At 37.6% G+C, this 20464-nt stretch overlaps 1 protein-coding gene across 3 annotated transcripts in view; it reads left to right on the forward strand.

Moving 5' to 3' along the window:
• The first annotated feature begins 623 nt into the window (after positions 1–623).
• Positions 624–20464, forward strand: part of KMT2E (lysine methyltransferase 2E (inactive)) — a 76359-nt gene continuing 56518 nt past the window's right edge. For 2 of the 3 annotated variants that reach the window (XM_081079969.1, XM_081079971.1), the window contains exon 1: positions 624–1308. The gene's annotated coding sequence lies outside the window, so the exon portion shown is untranslated. Of the gene's footprint in view, positions 1309–18156; positions 18230–20464 lie in introns of all 3 variants that reach the window. The other variant, XM_081079970.1, reaches the window with a different exon arrangement.

Here is a 20464-nt window from a genome sequence, read left to right on the forward strand (position 1 = left end):
GAAGACGGAAACCGCCATTTCGGGGAAAGACCCCGAAAACAAGAGCCGGAATCACCATGCCATTTTAGTGGGGAAACCCTTGTTTTATTCTTTGGCCTGCCCCATTTTTTCTTCGAGATAACCGTCTCTCTGTCCCTCCCCCGTTGAATCACCGCCACATAAAGGAATTCCCGCTCCCCTCCCCGCATTGTCCCGCCGGCGGCGGGGAAATCCTTCCCCTGGGCCGAGAGAAGTAGGAGGCAGCAACGGCAACTGCACCGACAGCAACGGCAGCTTTTTACCCCGATACACGGTGGCAGGGAGGCGGCGCTGACGGTGGCTGTATTTTCCCCGCTGCTTCTCCCCCCGACCTCTTCCGTTTCTCTCTCCTCCATCGAGACGGCGCTGGACTCGCCAGCTCCGCTTTTTATCCGGTGCCCGGAGCCTGCGCACTGGAGCCTCCTCAGCCCCTAGTGGGCGTCGATTTCCACCCTAACCGAGTTCACCCGGCGCTGGCGGCCAGAGTGGGGAGGGGGAGGGGAGGTCGGGACTGAGGTGGTTCGAGGACTGGGAGGAAATGCATTGCTTTGGGAAGGTGACGGGAGGGGGTGTCGTTCCCAGGGCCTCCGGTTATCCTTCCACCCAGGAGTGGAGTGCCCGAGCTCACCGGTATCCAGACCTGGGGGCTACTCAGGGAAAAGGAGTCAAGAACCAATCCTACCCAATAGCGCAACTTCCCCAAACCTTCCGTGAATTGTTGAAAGCATCTGTTGTGAAAAAGACGGGGATTCTGTCCACCCTTCTGCCTCCAGTTGACTATCTTCGACCCTCTGTGGAGAGGCAACGGCGGGCGGCAGCCCACAAGCAAAATGGCGGCAGGCACCTTCGTCCCCTCCCCCTCTGCCCCTGCAGAGCGGGGCGGGCGGGCCCCGTGCACTTGCCGCCGCTGCCGCCGCGGCCGCCGCCGCGGCCGCCGCCGCCGTCGCCGCCATTTTCCCAGAGAGAGAGGCAGTGACACTGAGCGGGCGCAGGGGGCCGAGTCGGAGACCGAGCCTGAGTTCGGGAGCGGCAGCAGAGGGGGCACAGACACTCCGAGCAGCCTCGCCGTCGCCGCCGCGTTCCTGCCGACCATCCCGGTGCCCCCTCCCCTGCTCCTCGGTTGCTGGCGGAGAGGCTGCGCGCTGCTGTTTGGGGAGGGGTTGTGTGGAGCCGGGTCCGGCGTCCGCAGTGGCTGCTGTCGAGGGGTCGTCTGGTCGTAGAGCTGTGGAGAGACTCCTTGGGGGTCGAGCACATAACGGGGTTCGGGTGTCTGGCGTGTGAACACCCCAGGTCAGTGCCTGTCGTCTCCTTGGGACTTTGTGGGGCGGAGGGACGCGTGTCCAGCGGAGGGGGCCTCTCCTCCGTGTCCCCGGGGCGGGGGTCGACGCTGACTCTCAGGTGTGTGGGGTGGAGCGAGACGGGCTCGCTTGAATCGCGTTGGTGCTTTCTGTTCCCTGTCCCTGGAAAGGGAGCATTATGGCGGGTTTTAGGGTTGGGGAGTGGGAAACTGGCAGTTAAACCCCCCGGGAGCGGGAGTTAGGGAGGCGGCGCCGTCCTCCTGGCCCGGGAAGGCCGCCCGGGGAGCGGCGGGGCTGGCGCGCTGCCGGTGGGTCTTGGTCAGGTGCCGGAGAGCCGGACAGGCCCCGTTTTCTTCTCCCATTGCTCAGCCGGCGGCCCCTGCTGTCCTTTCCTCGTGGGTGCGAAGGGGGCCGAGAGAACGCCCTGGGTCCCGTCCCCCTTTGTGGGGGGCCCGGACCTGTCCCCCCCCCGAGGTGGGCGCCCGGCGCCCAGCCTTCGCAGTCGCCTCCCCCACTCCGCTCGCATTGTCGCTGCCCTTCGCCGCGGCGGAGGCTGAGCGGCCACAATATGGCACGTTTCAGAAAAGCCTGTTTTGACGGAGGCATTGGCACCAGCGCTGTGGCAGCAGGCACGGAACGGAGACAAACGGCTCCCTGTGCCGAGCTGAGGAAGGGGGAGAGGCGAGCAGTCCGAGCGCTCTCCTCCGTCGGCCTTAGTTCTCGTGGACGCCGCCTTAAGCAGGACGCGATCTCCAGCCGGAGAAGCCGCTGGAGTCGGCTGCAGAGTAACCCCCGATTTTCCTCGGTGCCCCCTTTGCAGAGCTGTGAATACGTAAGGTGTTGGGCGTTCTGGGGACCTTGGAGAGAATGGAGTGAGGTGCAGTCGACTCTGGGCTGCAGACACCGACACCTCATTGGAAAACAGCCCGGCTTTTCCTTTCATTTCCCAGATGGGGAGGAAAAAGGGCAATTTCCCTCTTTTGTCCTTTACAGATTCTAAAAATGGCGGCCCCAGGCTGATGTTGTGGTAATCTAATCAGCTCGGGTCCTCCACACCCCGTGCAGCGCGTCGTCTGCGGCACATTCCGGGCTGCTTCTGTGTACACGGAAACACCGGGCTCCCCCAAACCGTGTCCAAAATGTGTTCCTTTTCCCGCAAATTACAATGCTGTGTTCTAGCTGCTTAGTTTTATGGGTTTGTGTGTTTTTTTTTTCCTTGAGAGGCAAATAAAATGACACCACTTTTGAAAAAAATGAAAACACTCAGGTAACGTTAGAAATTTCAATAGTGAGGCTGGATGTTCTTAAATATTTTAAAACATTATTTGGGGACAAATCATAGTTTTTGTTTGGTTTAATCCAAGCATCTTTTATTCAATATGCCAAAGTAAATTAAAATGTTTGGTAAGTTTATTAAGTGTAATAATCTGCTTTGTATGACTAGACATTTTAATCTAGAATGAAACATTTCCCATCCAACTCTTGACCAGTTTTATGAATTTTGGTTTTTGTACTCCCTCAGATTAATTTTTAGGGAGCTGTACAAACAAGCCTAAACCTGTTACTTCACTGGGTGTGGAGATGCTTGTTCTTCTCACTATTAAATTTTGCATCCATTTTCTCCATTTATTTAAGCGTTCCTTAAGAATGTTCTAAGTTGATTGTGTAAAATTTATTTGGTAAAGTGACACTCCATGCTTTTCTGCCTTTTAATATTCTTACGGCATATTGTCATATACGTAAGTGAAAGAGTAAGGCTTTAGTTCTTGAGCCTCCCTCCCTGAAAAACATGCCCACTTATCTATTATGGGATGGGATGTGGAATTTAGTCAGTTTTAATGGTCTTTAAATGAAAGCCATACCATAATAGGGTCTTGAATCCACTTTGTGCTAATTTCAGAATTTTATAGATTGAGGCAGAAAATGAAATGTTGTCAATTTAACTGTATTCTAAAAAGTGTGATTAGAATTCATCTCTAGTAGGAGGTCGATCTTTTTGGCCCGAACTAAGCAGTGAGATATGAGTGAGCCATTAATGGCATTTAATGACCATTCTGATTGTGAAGCAACTGAAAAAGATGAGTGCCTTTCAATCCAGTAGTACTTTAAAAGATTGGAGAGTATACACCCTTTCATGATTCTCTTATTCCATTGTAAATGCTGCTCTAAAGTATTTACAATAGAATAAGAGAATCATGAAGTTCATACATGAACTAGATTGATGTTAAGTTTCTGTTCTGCAAAGTAATTGTAGAAATAACTGGCATAGGGAGTTTCATCATGGAAGACTGAGCACACAACCTTACTTAGAATCTCTGAAATATTTTATTATAAAATGAAATGTTGGTGGGTAGTGGGAGAGTTTGTGTAGGGATTTGGGGTCAATACCCATTTGTAATATGCTGAGTGATCATATAAATCCTGATCCTTTAACTGCTGTTTAAAGATTGTGCATTTATTTTAAAGACTAAGTGGTTAAGAACCGTGGTTCAGAAGGTTGGTACTTTAAATTTAGGATCTAATGTAGGAAATCAGTATACTGTTAGGGAAATTTGGTTTACATAGTCATAGGAAGGAGCAATGTCTCTACCCATGTTTCTTGACCTTGGTCAGGTCTAGACAATAAAGCATTTTGGACTTACTTGGCTTCAAACAATGTCAAGTTAGAAATAAGAAAAGCTGCCTTCACTCTACTGGCTTTCTTCATACTGGCCTGCTTTGTTGCTTTGGGTTTTGTTTGTTTGTTTATATCAGTTTTGGTTCCTGTAAATTGAGACTGGCTTTTTTTTTTTTTTTTTTTTTAGTATATTGCACTTTAAATGGTTACTTTATAAATAACATGACTATAAGTGTTGGGTTTTTTTATTAATGTACACCCCAATAGATTATGTTATAAGTTAGGATTGTCAAGGCAAAAAAAGGTTAGGCATAATTTTTGTTTCCAGAGAGTTTTGGTCCCTTGAGGGGAAGCTAGTCAAATGGTCTTTGTTCTTAGGATAGCCGAGTTTGAGGGATTAGTTGTTTATCTGTTTAAGTGGATTTGTAGAAAATCATAATGTAATTGGAGAGCAAATTTTATTTTTAGAGACTACATTTTGGTCGTACTTCCCTTTTGTTGTCAGTGTAAGTTATAGGATCCCTTTGATCTCAATTTAAGTTTAGAACCTTTATTAGGGCTTCTCCATTTCCCTTGAATTCTTTAGGTCTCTGATGACTCTTCTATAATTTTGGCTCTCTGTCTTCCCCACAGCTTCCAGCCAGAGAATTTTTACCATATATACCACAGTAAGTTCTAAGACTTCTTGGATCTAAAAATGAGGAAGTGAGGAAAAAAGCCAATTAATAAGTTAGGAGAAATTCCTCCCCTCAATACATACCTTAGTGGTCTTAGTGAAATTATAACTTAAATTGATCTCTTATTTCTAAGAATAATGTAGATATTTTCATGCATCAAACTCTTAAACCCGTGGTTTATTTTTTTTTAAAGTGTATTATGTAAATCCTAACAGCTCCGCTTTTCTGGAATTTACTACTGGGACTTAAATGTATACTACCATTGTGTCTCTAAAATGTATAAAACCGATAGGACTATGAAAAGTTATTAAAAACTACTTAAGAAATATTAGCATGGAATTTTCTTAAAAGATGCTGTTTTTAAAAAATATTTTAATTATGTATAATAGCTTTATCTTCAAAGGATCTATTCTTAGCAGATGGTAGGTGCTCAATTTGTTGAATTTAAAGGTTTTGTTTAAGTGAACACATTTACATTTCAAATATTCATGGTGAACAAGGGACTGTTTCATGTCATGTGTTAGAATAAATGTTAAATACTTGTAGTCAGTGAGACTTACTTTTTAATGTTGGATATAGAACTGTTTTTACTTCATGGTAAAATTATTTTTTGTGTGTATTGACTGGCAAAATAAAAGGATACAATGTGAGATATTGCTGTATAAATGTTAGCTAGCTTTTAGGCTGGGTTTAAGATTGGAGTGGCTTACTATCTCTTTTTTACTCTTTTCCTGTCTCTTTGGTAATGTACACATGTTGGGAGGAGCCTCATTTTTTCCTAATACCGAAAGGATAATATATTTGTATTATTTAAAAATTTATTTAATATGGAAGAGCAATATTCATGGTTGAAAATTGTTTTTAGTGCACTAAATTTGAAGTAGAGTATTTAACTGTAAACATTTTGCTGTTGCAATGAAACAGTGAGTATTTTATAAAGAGGTAGGAATTAAACCAAAGAAGTTGTTTTTTGTTATTGTGAACACTCATGCTAAGTGCTACATTAAAAATCAAATCGTGGTGACTCAGGCTAAGTTAATTAGATTTATTTGTATCTTTAAGAATGAGTTTTTATTAATCATTGGTATGCTTATTACCAATTGTCAGAGAGCCACTTATTATTAATGCATTGGTATGCTAGTATGCTTTTTTTTACTTAAATCAGAGTCAAGAAAACAGTTGGTCTTATATTTCATTTGATACACATTTTCACTTAATATAAAATCAGTTCTTTTTTTCCTTGTGGACAGCTCATAAATCAAATTTTATTTTCAGACAGTTTAGGAAAACCATTCTTGTATTTTAGGTGAATTTTACAGCTTTATTGAAAATCTGATTTGGTTATTTACCTAAACTATTTAAGCTGTTTGTTGCGTTGAAAATGTCCAGCATCACAATCACAATTCTTTTTTGATGTGTTGCATTAAGATGCCATCAAAACACACATTATACCTTTAAATAAGTAAATAATTATAATAATTTAATGAGTAAATAATCAATTGTCCATCATTTTTAATTAAAATATTTATTTTTGCATTTTAAAACTGTCTTAAGTGTGAAATCTGGGTTTAAGAAAGGACCTGTATACAGGTCAACATGAGAAAGAAATTATTGTGCAGCTCTCCTTATTCTAGTTATACAACTAAAGAAGAGAGATAATTTTCTAGCAACTCTTAGATGATTGCTCAGTTTATAGAGTTAATTCAAAGTAACAAACATTCTTGATCCTGAAGTTTGTTATTGAGAAAGATAATATTGAGTAATCACACCTGTGTTATAACCAATATGGTTGCAGCATTAAAGGTCTGAACCTGTGGCGGAAAGCGAAGTACTATAACATGGGATTGAGTTAGTTTTGGCTTGTGGTATTTGTAAGACAATTTTAAAGTTCAAGTTCACATAATTATGTTATGTAACATTTTCTCTGAGACCAGAAAGATTTTCAATATTTTAATCTGTTGACTTTTGTTTTCAAAGCATTGGATATTTAAAACATTTTTATTTAAAGAGTTAAACAGAATTTACCTGGATTCCCCGTTTTTTCACTGTTTGGTCAAAGAATAAGGTAAAACCTAGTGTCAGTGGGTTTTAGCAAAAGTGAAGAACGTGGTGAAAAGAATTAACCATTATCACTTAGGATATTGTTAGGAAAACACAGTTTTGTTTTTTCAGTTCACATATCAAAAGACTATATATGAGAAAGATACAGTCTAGACTGTTTAATATTTTTTCTGATTTCACAGATTAATAATGAAATTTGATCATTTCTATTTTTGAGTTTACAGGGAGATCTCTTGAATTTCTCTTATCCTGGTTTATATGTTTAAAGAAAGACAAGGTTCATGAATTTGAAAACCCATTTCCTCTTAATGATGTTGCAAAAGATGGGAAGATTCTTGATGTGACTGATGTGAATGATTAGGACAGTGCTTTAGTAGCCATAAGTTGATGGGGGGGGAGGGTGGGTCTGAGGTTAGTCTGATACATAGTAACTCTTCTCCAGAAAATAACATTGTTCCTTTTGGAATTGCTTGCTTTTCTGCTTCTCTTTAAAGGAAGCTGGATAATTGGTTGAATTGACACAGCCTTGTTACATCTTATCATTAAGACCCTACCAAAACGATACTTTTGAAGCCCAGACAAAAGATTAATGTAGCTATTATTTGTCTTGCACAATGTATTTCTACTTCTCAAAAGCCTGCTGTTGGGCCCATCCGGTGGCTCAGGCGGTTAGAGCTCCATGTACCTACCTCCAAAGGCTGCCAGTTCGATTCCCACTAGGGCCAGTGGGCTCTCAACCACAAGGTTGCCGGTTCAATTCCTCGAGTCCCGCAAGGGATGATGGGCTCTGCCCCCTGCAGCTAAAATTGAACACGGCACCTTGCGCTGAGTTGCCTCCCGGATGGCTCACTCAGTTGGAGCGTGTCCTCTCAACCACAAGGTTGCCAGTTCGATTCCTCGACTCCCGCAGGAGATGGTGGGCAGCGCCTCCTGCAACTGGTAACGGCAATTGGACCTGGAGCTGAGCTGCGCCCTCCACAACTAAGACTGAAAGGACAACAAGTTGACTTGGAAAAAAGTCCTGGAAGTACACACTGTTCCCCAATAAAGTCCTGTTCCCCTTCCCCAATAATAATAATTTAAAAAGCCTGTTTTAGGGCTTGTTTGGATACAAGGGACAGAAGTCAGCTCCAATAGCTTAAGTAAAAGATTTGTTAAAAGGCTGTAGGGAAATCTCACAGAACTTATTTGAAGAAAGTACAGTTGGGCCTCACAGAAATTGGCAAGGTGTCAGAGAGCCACTGTCCTCCATCTTGGTCCTTCTAATTATCTGTGACTGGAGATTCAGATGGGGTGGTTATTTAGGGTGTGTCGGGGTTAGTTTCCTTGTGTGGAGAGCAAGAGAAGTACACCTCTAATTCATCTGCAAACAATTACTTTTTTTTTTTTAACAGATTTACTTGGGAGGACCTCCAAAACAATATCAAACTGATGATTCTATTTTTAAATTTAAAATGCAAATATTATATATAAATATGCATGTGTAGGTTGAGGAATGCTTTTAAAATAACCTGAGGGTTTTTTTGTTTTGTTTTTTCCTTTTTTTAAAAAAATTTATTGGGGTGACAATTGCTAGTAAAATTACATAGATTTCAGGTGTACGATTCTGTATTACATCATCTATAAATCCCATTGTTCACCACCCAGAGTCAGTTCTCCTTCCATTACCATATATTTGATCCCCCTTACCCTCATCTCCCACCCCCCATGGGTTTTTCGTTTGTTTTAATTTTTTTACTTTGAAATAATTTCAAACTTACAGAAAAATTACATGAATAGTACAAAACTTCCCTTACACCCTTAACACCCATATGCCCTGATTTTTTTTGTTTGTTTATATAAAGATTTTATCGGGGAAGGGGAACAGGACTTTATTGGGGAACAGTGTGCACTTCCAGGACTTTTTTCCAAGTCAAGTTGTTGTCCTTTCAATCTTAGTTGTGGAGGGTTCCGTTCAGCTTCAAGTTGTTGTCCTTTCAGTCTTAGTTGCGGAGGGCGCAGCTCAGCTCCAGGTCCAGTTGCCATTGCTAGTTGCAGGGGGCGCAGCCCACCATCCCTGGTGGGACTCGAGGAGTTGAACCGGCAACCTTGTGGTTGAGAGCCCACTGGCCCATGTGGGAATTGAACCGGCAGCCTTCGGAGTTAAGAGCATGGAGCTCTAACCTCCTGAGCCACCGGGCCGGCCCATGCCCTGATTTTCAACATTTTGTCACATTTGCTTTGTTGTTCTCTCTGTACATATAAAAAATTTTTTTTCTGAACCATGTGAAAGTGTATTGCCTACATCATGCCCTTTTACAGCTGTTAATACTTAAGTATGCATTTCCTAAGAGCGATCATCTTTTCTTAGGTAACCAGAGTGGTTAAATTCAGGAAATTTAGCATTGATGTAATACTTTAGTCTGTTGCTCATTTCCATCAATTATTCCAATTATGCCCTTTATTAGCATTTTTTTTCTGGTATGACCCAGGATCACAGATCGCATTCATTTCTCAAGAGCAGTTCCTCGGCCCTTGTCTTTCATGACATTGCAGACTAGTTATTTATACAGTGCCCCTCAGTGTGGGTTTGGCTAAGGTTTCTTCATGATTAGGTACCGATTTTGCATTTGTGGCAGGAATACTAGATAAGTATTGTAGTACGTGTTTTTCTGCCATCTCGAGGCACTTGATTTTTTTTTTTTTTTTGCCACTTACCCAGGTATGTTCATTCTGATTGCTTGGCTAAGGTGTTGAGTAGTTTCTCCACTATATAGTTAGTGTTTCTCATTTTACTATTCAGTAATTCATGGGGAGATACTTTGAGGTGGTGTGAATGTTTGGTTCCTCGTCAGACTCTCCTCTCCTAGAGACTCAGTGTCTGTTGGTGATTCTTTCCTGAGTAATTTTTTGCTCTGGTGGTTGCAAATACACCAAGGTTTTTTTTAGGAGTTGTTTGTTTCTGGGTAATTGGGATTGTGGGAGTATTATTTTCTTTTCTCTTCTGTTTTTTCTGCAATGCATGTGGGCTGCTTTTGTAATCACAACAAATAAGACATTTTAAGGAAGGAATGTACTGATAATTTAGATAGTATCAGATAGTATTCCTGCACAGTTTTCCTCACAAATGGGATTTAAAATAATTTCCTAAATGCTGGTCTAATGTGAACTGAAGAACACAGAAATTAAGTACTTAGATTATTGAATTATCTTTTTAACACGGTAGTTCCAATTCCTCACTTAACTTTTAGAACGAACCTTGAGTTACACTTGTTTAGGACTGTGAGTGCTACTAATGCTAGCAGTTGATTTCTAAGACAAGGCTGAAAACGTGTATTTTAATCATGGTAGTATTCCCCTTTCCCCATTTAAAAAATCCTTCAGGTAATTGTTTTTTGAAGTAAAATATTGTTTTCTAAAATCATTCAGACAAGTTTTCTTTCTTTTCAACATATGTATGCAAGTCAGTATTTTTAAAAAGGGGGTTAGTGAGATGGTACACTTAATACACATAGCATCAAACTTCTGAAACTCTTAGAACAAAGTAGTATATGATTTTTCAAACCACGTAAAAAAATACATACTCATTGTAGAAAAGTTCAGAAGGACAAGAAAGGGACACAAAACACAGAAAACGTTTGTTTAGACTTTAATCATGTTATAAACTTTTATCAAGTTGGCATGTTTCTTTCCATGATAGCAGAATATTAGTAGTGAATTTGGGTGGTAATTTGAATGTCATACGGATTCAGCCCCTGGGTAACATACTGAATGATAATTATTAATTTAATTTCTTTGGAAATTTTTAGAGAGATGGAAGAAAAAAAATTGAGACTTGTGAACATGTATAGAGTGAAGATTACATTCTCTAAAACTTAATATTTTCTTCTGAGAAAATGAGGATAAGCACATGTCAGAGTAGTGAGTATTAATGAGATGATGCAGTGGATTCTTAGCATTTTGTAGGTGCTTAATTGGTTTAAAACTTACTTGAATCATCTTAACTATCTTAACTATCTTAAGAGAATTAAAGTTCATTTTGTAGTAATACCAAATTTTATCTCATTAGGTGCAAAAACAAGTCCCATGATGAACTCGAGGATTTCCTTTTAGTCTGGAACCCTATCCTGGATATGTGAAGTAGCACCCTATTGATTCAAGTTAAGAAACTAGAGTTAGAATTGACTTGTGAGATCTTTTTGTTAAGTGTTTCTCATTGTGGTGCATGGACAACATGTATCATTTACATGCAATGCTTATAAAATGAACATTCTTGGGCTCCATTCCAGAGCTACATAATCACGTCTAGTGGGTCTTTGAGCTGGCCTTTTAGTACTAGCCTCAGCTGATTTTTACGCTGTTGTAGCTCTTCCCTTTTATTTTACAAGTAGACTGAGCCCCAGGGAAGTTAAATAAATTTCCGAGGTCATATAAATAGTGGTTGATCAAGGATTAAAATTGAGATCTCGATGCTTGGTGCTTTATACTTACTTAAGAAACCATGCTGACTCCAGGACACTCACTATTTTTGGATTCTGTGGATGAGGGAATACTGGTCTTTGTGCAAAGTCATGTGACAATCTCTTTATATTTAGTGTTTCTGAACATCCCAATTCAAGATGATCTGTTGGTTTCCAGAACCCATGTCTTGAATTGGAATTATAGCAGTACAAATTGGAATCAAGTTGTGGTGAACTTTGAATGCTAGGATAAAAGTATGGACTCTGGGAGAGCTACTGAAAATTTTTTGTAGAGTGACATACTGGGACATGCTTATTGACCCCCCCCCCCAATTCTTAAGATTATGAAAGTGATATATGCTTATTAAAAAAACAGTGCTTCTTTAGAGGCAGTATTGCATAGAGCGTAAGAGTGGAAAATCTAGGACCACATTGCTTTAGTTTGACTTCACTCAAACCAGGTTTCACTGCTTTGTGACCTTGAGCAAGTTACTTAACCTTTGTTTGCCTTAGTTTCCTGATCTGCAAAATGGAAATAATAAAAGAGCCTACCTTATAGAGTTATAGAGTCATTTTGAGAATTCAGTGAATTAACATGTGTAAAAGTCTCTACAGCTGTTTCTGCTGTAGTTGCTAGAAAAAAGTGAGTCTGTGATTCCCATCCCGTGTTTCTCATATGCTGAGGTGATCTCTATTTATAGTTTATGTATTTTTCCTGAAGTGTTTTATGTTGATACTGTAGAAGTCTCTTTAATCTTTTTTTAACCAACATGCAGGATTAATATTTCTTCTTTAAAAAATGCCCATTGCATGTTGAATGATGTATAAACTTCTCTGTCCTGCTTCTACTGGTGAGTTGAATGCTCGTAAGAGTCATATGATTGTTCCCAAATTGGCTAATCCCATTGTACTTGTATTTATATTGTTTCATTAGCTATTACACAAGCCAGCGATAAATGAGTATGAAGAGAGAATTGTTTAAATGAAAACTGTAAGTTAAATACTTTGGAAAACTTGATAAAGGCAAATTAATTGCTGAAGAAAATTGTTGTCGTTAGGTATAAGTAAGATAGCTAAAAGATTATGTGGAAAAATAATAAAGATCTGAAAGGTAGTCTACATTCATGTTGTCATAAGTGTCAAGTGATTTCCTACCTTGAAATAATCTAAAGCACAAAACCATAGGTAATGCACTATGTGAGGGTATGATTTATACAAGAACAAGGACCCGGAATTCCGGTTAGGGGAGCCGTATTCAAAGAGAACATATTGGCTTGACACCAGAATATTGATGAATATTTTAAATTAAAAGTATATAGTGTTTAAGAGAGATAGATAGATATATAATTTTTTATGATTATATATAACTTTTTATGATTGTGAGAAACTGGTATTTATTGTTTAAGTTTAATCTAGAGTGATAGTGGAGATTTTAAAACATTCTGCTGGTTTAGTCTAAACTATCATTTATAGGCAGTTTAAAGTAAATGGTTCATTAAGGATTTTGGGGAAAGAATCAGTCCACAACTTCACATAGTAATTTTTTCTCCATGTTCAAATGACTTTTATAAGACTGGCTGATCATCTCAGTACATGTAGATTATTTTTCATTTATAAATAACCTCTTCACAGAAAGGTCTTTTTACAGTGAAGTTTAAAAGTGAAAGAGAGTGTAGCCTGTCTCATAGGATATATACTAGTTGCTTCTAGCACTCATTTTATCTACCAACTTCATTCTTGACATTATTTTTTCCCTTTATTGTAAACACTGTCAGTGATTATATGCCTTGTACAAGACAGGCTACTCTAAAAGCCTGTTTTGAACAAGACACATAAAACATTAATAAACTTTGCATATCTGAGTATTTTTCCTAATAGAGACTTAGATCTATTTACTTCCATAATTCCCTCAATGCAAGGATGGTTCAACATTCGCAAATCCATCAATGTGATACATCACATAAACAAAATAAAGGACAAAAATCATATGATTCTATCAATTGATGCAGAAAAAGCATTTGATAAGATACAACATCCATTTATGATTAAAACACTTACTAAAATTGGTATAGAAGGAAAATACCTCAACATAATAAAGGCCATATACGACAAGCCCTCAGCTAATCTCCTAATTAATGGTGAAAAGCTGAAGCCCTTTGCTCTATGTTCAGGAACACGACAAGGTTGTCCCCTATCACCTCTGCTTTTCAACATAGTGTTGGAAGTCCTCGCCAGAGCTATCAGGCAAGAGAAAGAAATAAAAGGCATCCAAATTGGGAATGAAGAAGTTAAATTGTCACTCTTTGCAGATGACATGATGCTATATATAGAAAACCCTAAAGACTCCACCAAAAAGCTATTAGAAACAATCAATGAATACAGTAAAGTTGCTGGCTACAAAATCAACATAATTCCCTCAATGGTAACATCTTGTAAACCTATAATACAATATCATGACCAGAATATTGACATTGATACAGTCCACCCATTTTGTTCAGATTTCCCAAGTTTAATTTTTACTCCTATGTGTGTGTTTTTATTTAGTTCTCTGCATGTTTATCGCAGGTGTAGGTTCCTGTATCCACCCACCACTACGGTTAAGACACACAACAGTTTCATCACCACAGGGATTTCTGGTGTTGCCCTGTTATAACTACACCAGTCTGGTCTCCATTTCTGTAATTTGTCTTTCAAAAATGTTCTATAAATGGGTAGAATTATACAGTATGTGACCTTTTGGGGATTGGCTGTTTGTTTGTTTTTCACTCAGCATAATTTCCTTGAGATTTATCCAAGTTGTCACATGTATTAGTAGGTCATACTTTTCTATTGCTAAGAAGTGTTCCATTTAATGTTATTTGCCCATTTGGTAGTTACCACATAGAATATACAGTTTAACAATTTTCCTTTTAAATCTACAGAACATGTTGTCTTTTTTGTTGTTGTTAACTTTTCTAACTCTATTTTCTCCTACTGTCTCAATCCCAAACTCTCACAGGACTGCTGAGAGCACAATTTAAAAATTACTCATGCAAATAAGTTTTTTTTTTTTTTAACTGAAGGAAGTTTTAGAACCCATTGAAATATGTGATGTTATGCTTTACAGTACTCATTACTTTGGTGCATAGAAATAAGAGTTCAAGGAATTTGGGAGATGTGATTATTCTTAAGTTTGAAGATTCTTTTTCTGCATTTGTATATTGAGCAGTACATTCTAAGGTGTATAGTTGTGGGCCTATGGTAAGTAGCAAGTGGGGATAGATAACTGTTTAGTGTGAAATCACTTTTGGTAGTTATACTCTCAGGTATGGACAAAGACTAAACTCATTTTAAGAACAGTTTTGTGTGTGTGTAGGAAAAAAGAAATTATATATTTGTATCTTGAAAGACTGATCTAACCAGATAACAACCACTGTATTGCTACTTGCATAAAAGGCCACATTTGACTAGATTTTACACTACAGTTTAGTGATCTTAAACACTTTGGGGTATGACAAATACTGTTAAAAAATAATAGCATCATGTGTTAAACTGGATAGTATTGAAATTAATTTAATTTGGAGTGGTGGTGGAAGAGTGTACCAGTACTTTTAGCTGTTTGCAGAATTGGTATTTGGAATAGCTTCCCAAAAACCCTGAGAAAGAATGATACCCCATTATATAATGCTAAACAAATGGTTTACTATGTTATATTCATACATGTATTGCTTGAATTACTGAACTTTATTTAAAATTTAATTTTTTTTTTTAATTGGGGCATATTGGGGAACAGTGTGTTTCTCCAGGGCCCATCAGCTCCAAGTTGTTGTCCTTCACTCTAGCTGTGGGGGGCGTACCTCAGCTCCAAGTCCAGTTGCCGGTTTCAATCTTTAGTTGCAGGGGGCACAGCCCACCATCCCATGTGGGAATTGAACCGGCAACCTTGTTGTTGAGAGCTCGTGCTCTAACCAACTGAGCCATCCAGCGCCCCTGGACTTGATTTTTTAGAGCAATTTTAGGCTCACTTCAGAACTGAGTGGAAAGTGCAGCATTCCCAAATGCCTCCTCCCCGCATACAGGCACAGCCTTCCCCACCATGGACATTCCTCATCATCATGGTACATTTGTTGCACTCAGTAAACTAACATTGACACATCCTTTCAACCAAAGTGTGTGGTTTGCGTTAGGGTTCACTTCTTGTGTTCATGTAGTTTTTTTTAAAGGTCATTTTTCTTGATACTTTAATTTACTTTGATTCCAATATCAAATCTCTAGTGAGCTAAAGTCAAGGAAAACTGGATTGCAAGGTAAGCCGGTTTGGAGTTCTAAAAAATACTGGCTGATTTGGGAAAGTGCTTCATTCTTGACTGTCCAGAGATGGTTTGGTGGTCATTAGGTAGTATCACAAGGATTGCCATTGGCTTATTCTTTAAAGAGTTTAATCTTATTGGAGCCAATCCTTTTTGACAAAAATTCTGTAAAGAGGATTTCAGGGTCGAAATGCCGTATGTATTTTAACCATTACTCTGTACACAGATTTTTAGTTTAAGAAAATAACTGCAACAAAAAAAAAAAGAAAAGAAAAGAAAATAACTGCAACAATGTGTTTGGGGTTTGTAATAGAGGCTTAGCTGTTGACTTTAAGTGCAACTACTTCAGTCACATTCTCTGAATTTGCAATCCAGTATGAAGTAATCCTTTCTCCTTTACTGAAAAGAATGGACTCTGGAATAGATCAGAAATTCTTAATAGTTTACTTGAATTTTACAATTATAATAACTGAGCATTATTCTCTGATACTCATCTTTTAAGGACTTTTCCTAAGTATTTAATTCCCAGAAATTTTACCTGATAATCATAGCTAAAACTTAACTGAGTGCTGCATACAATCCTTGAAACAATTCAGATATACTACGGTTATTCCTATTTACAAATGAGGAATTAAGGCGTCGAGAATAAGTAACCATTATTAATAAGGGGCAGAATGTGAAAGCTGAAGTGTTGCTTCTTTGATAGTATTGAATTGAAGTAGTAATGGTTGGAATTGCGCTAAATAAGATACAGAGAAACTCTGAAAATCGTATAGAACGAGAAAATGTGCTTTTTGAACATTGAATTTTATATATAGGTTTCCATTTTTCAAGTTGGTCTACGAACATTAACCCTGACTACAGGAAGACAGGTTTTTATAGATTTTATTTGTTAGGAAAGTATTCGAGTGTAAGTTGAATTGATGAAATTCTTTGTCTCTAGGAACCAAATGGTTATTAAAGGTAGACTCAAGTTAAAATTTAACTGGTTATATAGGTGTTCTGCTTAACAAATAGTCCCATATATAAGGAATTGAATATACTTACACCTACATTAGTAACCGCACATTTGAAGCATGGGTCCCTTAATTTATGGGTTGCTTTCAATTCACTAGTGGGGCATGTTTTTATTCCTGAAAATAATGGGGAATTTAAGTATCTTTATCCTTTTATTATATGCTCTGCACCATCCCTGAAATATTTTAATGCAAATTTTCGACTTTGAGCCCGTGTATCTCCACTTTTGTAGTGTTAATGCATTGTTGTGGAATGGATTTAAGTTTATAAGTAGATTAGGTTTGGGGGAGGAACAAGGTGGGTTTTGTTCTTGTACTTTAGTGTGCCAGGTGATCTGGAGTTGAGATACTTATGTATTTATTTAATTTCTCCTCTTTATGAGAGGCAGTTGTCAGTTTTTCCCCCTTAACTATAAATTCTAGATTATTTGTTTTACCCATCATCTGGCAAATTTTAATTTCAGGCAAATGAATGTGTAGATTCTAGAATCAGACTGCTAGGGATAAAATCCTGATTCTACTATTTATTAGCTGTGGAACTTTGGACAAGTTTAACCTTTCTGCTTTTATCTGTAAAATGGGGATAATAAATATACCTACACCATAGGCTCTTTGTAAGGCTGAAGCATTGTAAGCACTCAGTATGTAAAACTATTATAACCTCTGGTTGGGTAGGGTTGAGTATCAGGTAAGTGCTCATGGAGCACTGTCTGATACTAATATTAACCCAGTTAGAGAAATACATAATTTATTCTGTTGTCTAATTTATTTTTTTTAGCTTTATAGAATTGGTATTTATTTTGTTGTTTTCATGATCAGAAATAATGTATTAATGTACTTGGACTGTAAGATTTAAACTGTAAGATTATCAATCTTACCTACTTCCATTTACAGTTGAAGCCAGAATAGTGAAATGACTTTCCCCAAGTTTCATGCATAGGTAGTAACTTGGTAATAGGTCTTGATCAACCAGTATTTTTTATTATGCCTTAGTCAGCTACTATAAATAAAAAATCTTAAATGAGCAATAAGAGCAGTTTAATTTATAATTTATAATGAATTCTCTGGTACGTTGTCCCTCACAATTTCTTTCAAGTTTCTTTATTTCATTTCTGTTAGTAATTCAGCCAATAATTCATTTGCTTATTCTCTTAGTGATACATGTCCAAAATATAAACACTGATTTAATTTTAAGTATTTATTGAGCTCTGTGTAAGGTGCTAATAAAGGACAGGAAAATAATAAATGACTCTTCTCAAAAAGATTATTTTAGATTGGGCATTTTTATTTGTAATTTTAGGGAAAAAATTTCATCCTTTCTGTCTTTGGGTGTCATATTCATCTTTGCAGTGGTATTTTTTGTTCTGTGAACTTTTTAACATGGTCTTAAAAGCAGCCTCAGTCTTCCAGTTTTTCTGATAGACTGTTTTCTAATTTAGTGGTTTTTCCTTGCCTTTTATCTTGTTTTTCCTACTTTAGGGTTTTGTTTTGGTATCATTGTCTTTGCTAAATCTGCTTGTAATATTGTATTTTATTTAGTTTGGTTTCTAGCTTTAATTGTTGCCTTTACTTGTGTTTACATTTATGTAAAAAAGCAAAGAATAAATTTATCTTTCTAAGAATTAGAAGCTATCTTTGTGTGCGAGTCCCTTTGGTTTTAGGTGCCATGTTAGACAGAAGTACCTATAATTTTATGCCATTTAAAAACAGCTCAATACTCCTATGTTCACTTGGTTTCTAGGTCTATTCTGGATAGCAGGTTTTGTGAAGACATTTATTCTTTCTTGGACCTCAGATTTACCAGACATCTCATGGTATTTCCTTTTATATTATTTTTTTTAATGGATGCCATTTATTCTCAGTGTATTTTATACATATTTTACTTGCCAGTTGGATAACCAGTTTTTTCGATTCGCATATAAGATGTGAAAGCGTGCTAATTGTTTGGATTGTATTGAATTTTCTTTCCTCTAGTTATGCCTGTGTTATAAGCTCACATCTTTCCTACTTACTACATTGGTTTTCTTTTTTCTTATTTTTAAAGACACAATGATTTTACCCTAATGAATTTATGATTTTATTAAATATCAACTGGGTTTGTGAGTGTTCTGGCTGTAGAGTTTTTGATATTAATGAATATAGTGAAATATTTGCCAACTTATGGTCTCAATAGATACGATCTCTTGTCTTCTGACCCTTGTAAGCAAATTACTGAGTTCTTGTTCCCTATTGAATCAAACTCAGAGTCTCTGGTTCTGTTTCAGATGTGATGATTTGTCTTTATCCTGGGGATGAGCTTCTGTGTTTTTAGAGAGATGCATTTCTGAAGAAGGTGTCAAGTAGTTGTTTTTATGGCACTTAATTGGATAGGTTGACAACTCATTTTGTTAATGAGGTGGAGCTGCAGTTTTATCCTGGGTGCTCTAATTCATTCACCAGTCCTTTGTAGCGTGCCTGTGTGTTCCAGGCACTGTGCAGGGTGTGAGAGGCAGCGTCACACAAATATAAGCCATTGTCTGAAATAAGTTTAATTATGGCAACTCGTCACTATCTAAAAACAGCTCAAATGTAGTGTTTACTAAGGATTGTATATTTATATAAAAATGGGGTACACAATTAAATACATCCTCAACGATTCTTTTAAGATAGAAATATTATTCAGTTACCTAAAAGAATACATAATGATTTAATTTCTGCTTCCCAGTTTTTGGCTCTGGTTAAAAAAAAAAACACAACTAAATATTTAACAACACATACCTAGAACATAAGATTTTCTGTGAATTTAACATAAAGATAATAAGCTGAGCAGAAGAAAACTTCTACAAACTAGATGCTACCAACGAGGAAGAGAATTATTTTTTAATTGTTATCTGTTATTGGGTTCAAGTCTTTAGCACTTTAAAGAAATACAGAATCATTTAACAGTTGAACAGAACAAACTTAGTTTTGCATATTGCTTGCATTTTGTCACTTAGAAATTTTATAATTATATAGCTTTGGGCAAGTTAATAAATACAGCTTTTTTGAAGACTAATATGGTCACGGTGCAGAAAGGAAGTTAGGACTTTTTCTCATTCTGCTTTGTTTTTAGAGGATAATTTTAATTTGATGGAGCAAACTAAAAATACGGCAAGTAGACAACCATAATTACTTCATTTTCAAAAACTGTTAGAAGATTCTCTTTAAGTTAGAGCTAGAGAGTTTTTCTAGCCACACATTTTTTTGTGATGAAATAAGAGCAACTCTTCTTATGTAACTATCACTTATTGATTGCTAAATATGTGTTATGCAGTGTACGAAATGCTTTACATTATTTCATTTTCTTCATAGAAACCTATGAGGATAAATTAAACAAGGAATCTGATGCTTAGAGAGGTTTAATAACTTGCCTAGCTCACACACATCTAGTGAGCATTAGAGACAGGCTCCAGTGCTTACATTTTAAACTTTTAGGTGCAATTGCCTATTGTATATTTTTGTTATAATAACTTGTAATCTAGAAGCTCTCCCCCAGTTATATTATGCATGGTTTAAAAGTAAAGGCTAGTTTTTTGTTTTTTGGTTTTTGTTTTTTGAGAATTCAAACCACCATTACCACCTTATTTCTCTATTTTGGTATTTTCTACCATAAGGTATGAGCTCACAATCTGCATCGTCTTTCAAATAGGAATTAAGCTGAATAGGTTTTCTCAAGCTTACTTGTAAAAATTAAAGATAAATATAAGAATTACTGTTTGAAGAAACCGCTGTTCTGTGTTTCTTCAGGTATAACATGACAGGCACAATTTTGACTGTTGCTCTTTTCCTTTTTATGGGATTATCTCTATCTGTTTTATTCCCAAGTTGTGCTATATCATTGCCGAAAAGATTTTGAGATATTTCACAAACAGTACATGTAGCAAGTGTTATACAGTGAATTTAGATTAAAAAAATTGATGTTGAAACAGAATGTATTTTCGTTACTATGGTAAATTTGTTTTAGAAAACACTTCAAGTATATTAGTTTTCTCTACTAATGGTCTGTATTAGAAATCGACAACTTCCTCAAT

Source organism: Rhinolophus hipposideros (assembly GCF_964194185.1).
Source record: "Rhinolophus hipposideros genome assembly, chromosome: 18".
In the NCBI taxonomy this organism is placed as follows: Eukaryota; Metazoa; Chordata; class Mammalia; order Chiroptera; family Rhinolophidae; genus Rhinolophus; species Rhinolophus hipposideros.